The sequence below is a fragment of the Jaculus jaculus genome, chromosome 8 (assembly GCF_020740685.1).
Source record: "Jaculus jaculus isolate mJacJac1 chromosome 8, mJacJac1.mat.Y.cur, whole genome shotgun sequence".
Classification (NCBI taxonomy): Eukaryota; Metazoa; Chordata; class Mammalia; order Rodentia; family Dipodidae; genus Jaculus; species Jaculus jaculus.
Window position 1 is genome coordinate 10,321,892 of NC_059109.1, and position 10,055 is coordinate 10,331,946.

General features: G+C 48.2%; 1 protein-coding gene across 6 annotated transcripts in view; it reads right to left on the reverse strand.

Moving 5' to 3' along the window:
- The window catches only part of Usp49 (ubiquitin specific peptidase 49), a 66,658-nt gene extending 58,397 nt beyond the window's left edge, over positions 1-8,261 (reverse strand). For 4 of the 6 annotated variants that reach the window (XM_045156074.1, XM_045156077.1, XM_045156073.1 and 1 more), the window contains exons 1-2: positions 6,767-7,482; positions 3,122-3,203 (exon numbers count right to left, since the gene is read on the reverse strand). The gene's annotated coding sequence lies outside the window, so the exon portion shown is untranslated. Of the gene's footprint in view, positions 1-3,121; positions 3,204-6,766; positions 7,483-7,957; positions 8,046-8,200 lie in introns of those variants that run through there. The other 2 variants (XM_045156075.1, XM_045156076.1) reach the window with 2 other exon arrangements.
- Positions 8,262-10,055: the final 1,794 nt, after the last annotated feature.

The window sequence follows — 10,055 nt, forward strand, 5'->3', positions numbered from 1 at the left end:
GGCTCACCTATATTCACTTTCTCCAAATAAATAAAAATTTTAAATATTATTTATTTATTTATTTGCAAGGAGCGAGAGAATGAGAATGAATGGTTACACCAGGGCCTGTAGCCACTACAAACAAACTCCAGATACATGTGCCGCTTTGGACATCTGGCTTTTACATGGGTACTAGGGAACTGAACCCAGGTCGTTAGGCTTTGTAGGAAAGTATCTTAACTGCTGAGCCAACTCCCCAGCCCAATTTTAAAAATAAAATAGCCAGGCATGGTGGCACACGCCTTTAATCCCAGCACTTGGGAGGCAGAGGTAGGAGGATCATTGTGAGTTCGAGGTCACCCTGAGACTACCTAGTGAATAGCCCAGGTCAGCCTGGGCTAGGGTGAAACCCTACCTTGAAATCTCCCCCAAACATTCCCCCCCAAAAAAGAACGTTTTCCAGAATGTACTGAAGAAAACAGATGGTAGGACCAAACCCTCTAAAGTCCAAAAAAAACCTCTTAGCCAGGTGTGGAAGCTCATGCCTTTAATCCCAGCAGCTAGGCTGCTAAAGTAAGGAGAAATCATTATAACATCAAGGCCAGCCTAAGTGAGATCCTGCCTCAAAAGACAAAAAATAAATAAAAAGCCGGACATGGTAGCACATGCCTTTAATCCCAACACTTGGGGAGGCAGACGTAGGAGGATCGCCATGAGTTCGAGGCCAGCCTGAGACTACACAGTGAATTCCAGGTCAGCCTGAGCTAGAGTGAGACCCTACTTCAGAAAACCAAAAGCAAAGAAAAAGAACACGTTGTTTAGTTTTGAGACAGGTTCTCACCATGTAGCCTGAGCGGCCCTTGAACTGAGGTAGCTCAGGGTGACCTGACTCCCAGCAGAACTTCTGCATCAGCCTTCCAAGCGCTGAGGCACCAAGCATGCACTTCCGGGCTTCGCTTCTACATCCAATCTTGCATGCTTGTGCTTGAAATGCTTTGGCTAAAAGCAAACTTTGTTTCCTTTTTTTCGATTTTTCGAGATAGGGTCTTGCTCTAGCTCAGGCTGACCTGGAATTCACTATGTAGTCTCAGGGTGGCCACCACATCCAGCTGACTTTCATGTTTGTTTGCTTTCATTTTTCGAGGTAGGGTGTCTCAACTTTCATGGTTTTTTTTTTTTTTACATCTTTTGCAAGTGTGTGTGGTGTACATGTGTGTTTGTGAACGTTTGCCTATGTGTGTGCTCCAGCTGGAGGTTGATGATGAGTGTCTTCCTCTACCGCTAACCACCTTGTTTACCGACACAGACTCTTTCACTGAACCGGAGCACCACAATTGGGCTAGTCAGGCGCACACTGCCACACCTCGTGATTTACAGGGGTGGGGGAAACAGAGCTGGGGTCTTCACTGGTGCACAGCAAGGGCTTTACTGACTGGGTGTCAGTCAGGTTGTCCTGACCTCTACACACATACATGTGCATACATACAAACACACACTCACACACACACAAACAGACACACATATAATTAAAACATAAAAGCACATAGGAACCCTGATGTACTCTGTGCTTTACACATAAACCTCATGTGCTTGCCCTAGGGTCACTACTCATGAAGGAGCTGACAAGGACCAGGGTGACGCCCCATGTCTATAAACCCAGCAGCAGGAGCTACAGGCCAGAAGGATCAGAAATTCAAGGTCAGCCTGCCTGCTACCTTCCCAAGTTCAAAGCCAGTCTGAGCTAAGTGAGATCCTGTTGCAAAATAGAAAGGAAGAAACACAGGGAGGAAAGAAATGTTCAGAACCTAAGGACGGTGACCATTTAGGCAGAGGCTGGAGAGCTGGCTTAGCGATTAAAACACTTGCCTGTGAAGCCAAAGGACCCTCGTATATTTCCCCAGGACCCATGCAAGCCAGATGCACAAGGGGGCACATGCATCTGGAGCTCGAGTTTGTTTACAGTGGCTGAAGGCCCTTGCGGTGCCCATTCTCTATCTGCCTCATTCTCTCTTTTGGAAACAACCACCACACACACACACACACACACACACACACACAAAAGAACTGTCAAAGCCAAGTGTGGTGGCACATGCCTTTAATCCCAGCACTCAGGAGACAGAGATAGGAGGATCACCATGAGTTTGAGGCCACCCTGAGACTACATAGTTAATTCCAGGTCAGCCTGGGCCAGAATGAAACCCTACCTTGAAAAAACAAAACAAACAAACAAACAAAAAAACTGGCAAAGACCCACTAAGACATGAACTAAGGGCTGGAGGGATGGCTTACCTGTTAAGGAGCTTGCCTACAAAGCCAAAGGACTCAGGTTCAATTTCCCAGAACCCAAGTAAGCCAGATGCACATAGCGACACACATCTGCAGTGGGCTGGAGGCTCTGGCGGGCTTATTCATCCCCCCAACCCCTGCCCTCTCTGCCTCTTTACCCACATAAAGCTACATACACAAAGTGGCCCATGCATCTGAAGTTCATTTGCAGTGGATGGAGGACCTGGCACACACATTCTCTCTGCTCTCTCTGTCTCTCTCTCTTTCTCTGTATGCAAACAAACAAACAAACAAACAAATAAAATCTAAAAAAAAAGAAGAACAAGCGAATACAAATATGACATTGTGTGGTCAAACAGAAAACAGACTCCCCTGATAAAGAAAATAATTGGGCTGGAGAGATAGCTTAGTGGTTAGGTGCTTGCCTGTGAAGCCTAAGGACCCTGGTTCGAGTCTCGATTCCCCAGGACCCACTTTAGCCAGATGCACAAAGGGGCACACACGTCTGGAGTTCATTTGCAGTGGCTGGAGGCCCTGGAGTGCCCATTCTCTCTCTGCCTCTCTGCCTCTTCCTCTCTCTCTCTCTTTGTCACTCTCAAATAAATAAATAAAAATGAACAAAAACATTAAAAAAAAAGAAAATAGTCAAAAGCTGGCCATGGTGGCACACGCCTTTAATCCCAGAACTTGGAAGGCAGAAGGAGTGAAACTCTACGTCGGGAAACAAACAAACAAAAAAAAAGAAAGAAATATAGAAAGAAGAAAGAAAATAATTAAATATACTTAAAGGCTACAAGAGATGACTTCCCCACTGCCACAAAAGGGTTATAAGAAAATAAGATGAATTTTGATCTACCTGGGATGATTTAAGTGGGATATTGACTGAAGATGCAGGATAAACCAGAGGTCCTTTCAAAGTCTCTTCCCATCCAAAGACTCTACAATTAACCAGAAAAAAAAATTAATTATGTACAACCTACTAACTTAAATCAGAAAGTATAGTTATTATTATTATTATTATTAATTTTTTGGTTTTTCAAGGTAGGGTCTCCCTCTAGCCCAGGCTAATGTAGAATTCACTGTATTCTCATGGTGGCCTCAAACTCACAGCGATACTCCTACCTCTGCCTATTCCAGGTCAGCTGGAATAGAGTGAAGTGAGACCCTACCTGGAAAAAAGGAAAAAAAAGGGGGGGGGGGGCTGGAGAGATGGCTGAGCAGTTAAGGCACACGCCTGCAAAGCCTAAGGACCCATGTTCAATTCTTCAGGTCCCATGTAAGCCAGATGCACAAGGTGGCGCATGCATCAACTGTTTGTTTGCAGTGGCTGGAGGCTCTGACATGCCCATTTTTTCCCTCTCTGTCTATGTCTCTCTCTCCCTTTCTTTCTGTCTCTAATAAATAAATAAATCTGGGCTGGAGAGATGGCTTAGCGGTTAAGCGCTTGCCTGTGAAGTCTAAGGACCCCGGTTCAAGGCTCGGTTCCCCAGGTCCCATGTTAGCCAGATGCACAAGGGGGCACACGCGTCTTGAGTTCATTTGCAGAGGCTAGGAGCCCTGGCGTGCCCATTCTCTCTCTCTCTCCCTTTATCTGTCTTTCTCTCTGTGTCTGTCGCTCTCAAATAAATAAATAAAAAATTTAAAAAAAATAAATCTTTTTTAAAAAAGGCTTATGGGGCTAGAGAGATGGCTTAGCAGTTAAGATGATTGCCTGCGAAGCCTAAGGACCTAGGTTCAATTCCCCAGACATACAAAGTGGTATATGCATGTAGAATTTGTTTGCAGTGATTAGAGGTCTGGCTTGCCCATTCTCTCTCTCTAACTGCCTCTTTTTCTCTCTCACACACACAAATAATTTTTTTTTAAAAGGATTATAACCAAAGCAAAACAAAATTATACTTGGCATCCAGGCAAGGTGTTTCAATCCTATAATCCCAGCATGAGCATTACTGAAAATTCAAGGCCAGTTTGGACTATATAGTGAGCTCTAGACCAGCTGAGCTACAATGTAAGACCCTGTCTCAAATTAATAAATAAATTAATTAATTCTACTTGACAAACACAAAAAAAAGAGTTTAAATTTAACATTGGAGTCCTTGTTGATAGAAAATACTGTTAAAAGATTATCCTTTTTCTTTTTTATTATTTTATTTATTTATGAAAGAGAGAAAATAAATGCCCCAGGACCTCCAGCCATTGCCAATGAAGTCCAGGCGTGTGCACCACCTTGTATATCTGGCTTTAATGTGGGTACTGGAGAATCAAGCTGGGGTCCTTACGCTGTGCAGACAAGCACCTTCACTGCTAAGCCATCTCTCCAGCCCCCATGTTCATTTTTAGAAATATCAACTGAGGGGTTGGGAGTAAGCTCTGTAGTGAATACTGATCTAGCTTGTGTGATGCCCTGGGTTTAACCCATAGTACTGAGAAAGAAAAGAAGAGAGAGAGAGAAGGAAGGAAAGGAAGAGGGAAGAAGGAAAGGAAAAAGAAAGGACAGAGAAATTAAGAGAAGATACGGAAGGGGGAAGGGAAGCAGGAAGAAAGGAAAATCTACCATAATATAGAATAAAGATTTCACATTTAAGACATATCATAAAACAGCAATCCTCTTTTATGGAGTACAGTCCACTAACATTGCCCCAAGCACCCCTGTGAAGCAATGTGCTCACACACCTTATAGAAAAACAGGTGTCTCATGCCAAGTTACTCTTCATCTTGAAAGCTAACAATTCCAGACTGTTGTCAAAATTAGCAGCATAAATAGTAATTGTTGTTTGTTTGGTTTTTTTTCAAGGTAGAGTCTTGCTCTAGCCCAGGCTGACTGGAATTCACTATGTAGTCTCAGGGTGGCCTTGAATTCACAGTGATCCTTCTACCTCTGCCTCCCAAGTGTTGGGATTAAATGCATATGCCACCACATACCTGGCTTAAAAATAGTAACTTTTAAAAAAAATTTGTTTTGTTTTACGAGGTACGATCTCGCTGTAGTCTAGGCTGACCTCAAACTCACAGTGACCCTCCTATCTCTGCCTTTTCAGTGCTGGGATTAAAGGTGTGCACCACTACACCCGGCTTTTAATTATTTTCTTTATCAGGGGAATCTGTCTTCTGCTTGATGAGCCAGTTGCACAAAGTGATTCATGCATTTGGAGTTCATTTGCAGTGTCTAGAAGTTCTGGTGTGAACTCTCTCAAATAAATTAATTTTTTTTAAGTCCTTAGAACATAGCTGGGCATGGTTATGCACACCTTTATTCCCAGCACTCAGAAGGCAAAGGTAGTAGAAGGACGATTGTAAGTTTGAGAACAGCCTCGAACTACAGAGTTCCACATCAGCCTGGGCTAGAGTGAGACTCTACCTCAAAACATAATATCATGAAAGAAAAAAACCCGAATTTCTCATCTTTCCTTAATTTTCAAAAGGGTCTTACAAATCAAAAGCTTCCAGAGAGCTGAGGAAATTACTCAGTGGTTAAAGCACTTGCTTGCAAAGCCTGACAGCTGGGTTGGATTCCCCAGTACCCACATAAACAAATAACAAATGGAGCTACAGGCCCTAGTGTGTGCCCATTCTCTCTCTCTCTTTCTCAAATAAATAAATGTTCTAAAAGGCGTCTAAAAATTAATGTTAAGATGGCTTTATTCACAATCATAAAACATGAGTCAGTGGAGCTGTTTACGACTCCAGATTGTAACATAATCTTGAATTTTTTTTTTCATAGAAATTACTCACAAACTCAGAATGTAACCTAAAAGATGGGTCCACTTCTCTATAATCCTCCACAACCGTGCTACCCTCTCTTTATTGCATTCTGCAAGACTGGGGATTTACCTACTAGCAACTATGAAATGTCCCACACAAAGCTAAAGGCAGCTTAGGAACTCAATGTCTTCAAAGTCCTGATTTAAATCTCTCCCCTAGTGCACATCCCTGGTCGGTCATTTGCCTTTCTCTAAAATCATTTCTCAATATTCCCCAATCACTGAAAACAATTACGCAGAAACCTGGTAGATTTATGGAAACAAAAAGATTCTCATCTTGATCTCAACAACAGCACACTCTCCATTGAAATGGAAAAGCTGGGAAGGAAACACCCTGACCAGAACTTGTCAGGGACATCCCTGCTACAATCCCACAACTATCACATTAGGAGAGCACACTGTCAATAAACAAATCCATTTCCCCACAATCACTACATCTGTGAGAGGAAGAGGTTGTCGGCACCCACAGCTGACACTTTATCCAACACACAAGAACAAAAATCGAATCAAAATGGGTCTCATCTTTTCAAAGTGGACATGAAAGTCGAATTAAAATAAAAAAATGGCAAAGAAAGGTGGGAAATTGAATCCAAGATTCCCTGAAGAGGTTTCTGAAATTCTCGACTTTTAGGGACAAAAGGGCTCACAATTTCAATACTCATTTCTCTCAACAAAGAACTCCTTTCCTTCACCCCCACCTGGGCCCCTACTTTTCAGCTCTTACCCCTTGTTTCACTCACCATGGTTTCTCTTCTTCTGCACCGAAGGGCCCCTACATTGGATCCTTCACTACAGCAATTGTACCCTAACCTTCAGCCCTTCGGGGCATCTCATAGCAACACTACACATTCGGTTCCCGCCCCTGTGCAGTCAACCCCAGTTCTACACCCATCAGGACACCCCCAGCTTCCCTTAACCCCTTTCTCTTCCCTTACTCCCCGGTCCATCCTTGAAATCCTGGGGCCCCATTTCTTCCTTGCACCCCGCCTGCTCTGAGCCCTGTCTTTACCTTGTTAACCCCATCCACGAGCAATTGCCCCATCCCCATCACTTCCTGAACCCTTCTTTTCTCTTGGTCTCCCCTCAGCTTTTTTTTTTATTCTCCTCGGGTCCCCCAGAATTGTCCTATGAACGCCCATCTCTCGGCAGCCTGGCAGCTTCCACGGCCGCTCTCATTTCCGACACTCCACCAGGTTTCAAGTGCACAGTCTCATCCGCCTTGCTCCCTTGCACTTTGCAGAATGTCCACCCAGCGTCCATCTCCTCCTGACCCATACCTCGCTCGGAACGCGCCAGTCCTTCCCACCCCCGGGGGCGCCCGCCGCTTCGAAGCCCTTCAGCTCATGTCGCGGGGGAGAGGGGGGGACCCTAGTTCACACCCTCGTCACGTCGGGCTCTTAATCACTCTCTCTTTCTCTCTTCCCCAACTCCTACCCCGGCTCTGGTCCTCCCCCTGCAGCCCTCAGCCCCAGTCCCCAATTCACCATCACATCACCCCCTTGGCCCCAGCCTTGCCCAGCAAACCCTGCCTCCCACCCCTAACCCCGCCGACCCCTCTGCGCAGCCCCCGGGGGGGGCTTCCCGGACCTCATCCCCGGCCACCCCCTCCACCCACCCGCAGGCTGCCCTGGATGTCCAAGCCCGGGCTCTGCCTGCCCTTCCTCGGCCGGGGGCTTCGGGGCTCACTCCATCACTCGCCCTCGCTCCTACCCCTTCCTTCCTCCTCTTCCTCCTGGTCTCATTCTCAAAGCCCTTCCTGGCCTCGGTCCACCCCCACCCCCAGCCCCGATCGTCGCCCACCCCAGCCGGGCAGTCGCTCCCGCGGGTCCCCGCCCCGGGCACCCCCCCACACACACACCCCAGCCCGCCGGCGCCGCGGTCCCGCCCCCTGCCGCCCGCAAGGCGCGCGCGCCGCCTTTGTCGCCCCTCACCCGGTGCGTGTGAAAAAAAAAAAATTTTTTTTTTTTTTTTTGGTGGCTTCTTTAAAAGGGAAGGACCAGCGTGGCTGGAGGACTCCGTGTCTCAAGAGTGGGCTCCGCGGGGCCGCCACGGTCTCCTGGACCAACCCCCCCCCCCCACCAACCCTTTCTCCAACCTCCTCACGGAGCTACCCCCTAGGCCGCCTCCCGCGTCGCCGGCCCTCCGCCCCCCTCGCCGGCCCTCCCTCTATTTACCGCCATCATCAGCACGCGCGAGCTGTCACCAGGGCGCAGACGGACGGGCAGGCCACGCCCACCAGCGCGCTGATTGGTCCGCCGGCCGGGAGCCCCGCCTCCAGGGCCCCCGCATTGCGCCAACGGCGCAGCGCAGGGCCGCGACCCCCCCTCCCTCCCTCCTCGTCCCCGCCGGCAACCCCCGCCCTCCTCTTCTCCCCGCTCGGGTTCGCGCCGCCCCGCGCCGAGTTTTAGGGTCAGCCACGGACGCGCCCGGCGGCCAGGGCGGAGGCGTTAGAGCGGCGCCGGGAACCCACGGCCGAAGTTTGGTTGAAGCGCGCGAGAGAAAGTGAGGAGGTTTCCAGACAAAGAGACTCTTAAAGGGGACCGAGTCCGGCGTCGGTCCCTCCTCCTTAAAGGGCCAGAGGCTCTCTCCCGGGCCTTTCTCCGCCCCTTTCTCCCCGGCCCTCCGTCACCTCGCGAACGGTGGGCGAATACTGATTTCCGCGGACTCGCCTTTCTCACGCCTCGGTCTGCGTCTGGAGCCTCTCAGCCTGCGAACCGCGCGGTTCCCCGAGGCTGCAGCGTTTGCAGAAGTTACTTTTGGCTGCGGCACCAGCGTGCACGTGTTTGACTTGTGCCACCGGTGACCCAGGCGGGAAGCACCTCCCGCCCCCCCCCACCCCGAGAGATCGCCGCCCCGAACGGGGCTCCGGATGGCTGTGGCCCTAAGGACCATCCAGAAACCGGACGGCCCCGGCCAGGTCTACCAAAGGCTCGCTGCTCCCTAGGTGGATCTCCCGGGCACACTGTCCTGTCCTGGCATAACTTGGCGTAGGGGTGAGAGAAGGCGTCCCCCACTAACTAGACGAACAGTTGCGCCTAAAGCACAGCTAAGGCAGGGAATGATACTTAAAGATAAGTAAATAAACGTGTATCTCTAGATAGGTAGCTCAAGACTTCAAATCTGTGAATATAAAAAGGGGAAATCAAAAAGATTTTTTAAAAAAGGACCATTAGAGCAGGGGGTGGTGGTGCACGCCTTTAATCCCAGCACTCGGGAGGCAGAGAGGTTGGAGGGTCGCTGAGTTCGAGGCCACCTTGAAACTACATAGTGAATTCCAGGTCACCCTGGGCTAGAGTGAAACTCTACCTTGAAAAAAAAAAAGTGGGAGATAGTTTATAAGTAGCTCACCCTTCAAAGACTAACAACCCTAGTCCGATTCCCCAGTTGCACAAAGTGGCACATGCATATGAAGTTTGTTTACAGTGGCAGGAGGTAACTGGTGCACCCATTCTTTCTGTCTCTTCTCTCTCCTTGTAAATAATAATAATAATAAATTAATAAAAAGGTAGTACTTGGGTGTGGTGGTGCACGAATCCCAGCACTCAGGAGGCTGAGTTCGAGGCCAGCCTGAGACTACATAGTGAATTCCACGAGAGCCTGGGCTAGAACAAGCTACCTGCTGGGGGAGGGGAAAAAAGCTATTCCCAGCACCTAAAAAAAAAAAAGAAAGAAAAACAATGGGGACTAGGGAGATAGCTCAACAGTTCAAAGTGCTTGCTTGCAAAGCCAGCTGGTCCCGGAGAAAGCCAGCTGCACTAAGTGGTGCACGTCTGGAGTTGGTTTGCACTGGCAAGAGGCTCTGGGTCTTTCTTTTGTCTTTTTAATTTTTCTAGGTAGGGTCTCACTCCAACACAGGCTGACCTGGAACTCACTCTGTAGAATTTAAAGCAATCCTCCTACCTTTTCCTCCTGAATGCTGGGATTAAAGGCATGCACCACCATGCCTAGTTTCCTGGGGTGTATCTCTCTTGGTGTTTTTTTTTTTTTTTTAAATGAAAAACGGAGTTGGACATGACTCAGTGGTTTAGG